Source organism: Zalophus californianus, chromosome 14, assembly GCF_009762305.2.
Source record: "Zalophus californianus isolate mZalCal1 chromosome 14, mZalCal1.pri.v2, whole genome shotgun sequence".
Taxonomy (NCBI): domain Eukaryota; kingdom Metazoa; phylum Chordata; class Mammalia; order Carnivora; family Otariidae; genus Zalophus; species Zalophus californianus.
The window spans coordinates 25318812-25319883 of NC_045608.1; positions in this window are offsets into that span (position 1 = coordinate 25318812).

Here is a 1072-nt window from a genome sequence, read left to right on the forward strand (position 1 = left end):
GTTTAATTCTACTCAGTCACCATGGGCTGCTTTTATCCACTGTACCTACTATTCTTGGACAACCCCCATTCCAGCTTAATAGTAAGAGAACTAAATTTAGCCTAGTCCTTGAACTGGATAGATACCATTTGTTTGGCGCTTTTCAGTTCAAACTGTGGGTCCAGTGCAGTTCAAACTATGGATGTCAGGGCTTCTTTCCCTTGAGAAATTTTACTTGCTTTACTGATGTGACTTAGAGGTATACAGCTAATTCGTTCTGACCAAAGGCCAGCCAAAAGGGAGAGGGAAGGGAACAAACTGAATTCTTCTTTGGATCACTCAACAGGAGGTCCACTGGCACCAGGCCCCATTCTATTCATTACCCCTGCTTTTCCATCTGAAACCAATGGTACAGTGATTGTTTCCTATCTGCAAGAGTCCCTTGCCAAAATACCAAGCATTTTATTTTAATGGTTTTGCTTCCTTGGATGTTCTTGTGCTAGGAAAAGATACTCTGAGACAGTGGTCCTTCTGCCTTGGCTCCAAGAGTAGAGTGAGTGAGTGTGATAGAGTGTGTGTGTGTGTGTGTGTGTGTGTGTGTGTGTCCTCAACCAGAATAAGAAGCCACTGCCTTCCACTGACTAACCTCCCAGTTTCTGGTTCCCATTCATGCCACACCTTGTCCCTCAACTTCTCCACACTCAGGATCTCAGAGTCAGATTACGTTAGACAAGCACAAGACAGACACTTCTGGGAGCTCAGCAGCAAATGGGACCATGATGTAACAAAGCCATTCAAGTCTGACTAGAGTTAATATTGAAATCTTCAAGGCATGGAAAAAGTTGAAGATAAAATTAAGTACTTAAAAAAACTCTATAGATTCTATATATAGAAATTAGAGCTTTCAAACTTAAAACATGAAATATCAAAATAATAAATAGCTTTCCACTCTTTTCTCTCACACACATACATACACAAAACATCTTTTATGTGTTAAGCCAGATACAGTACATGAAAACCAGGTAGCAAATTTTTAAATAACATTTCAAAATTCAGATCAGACAATACTGCATTTCATGAATTTAAAAAGAAA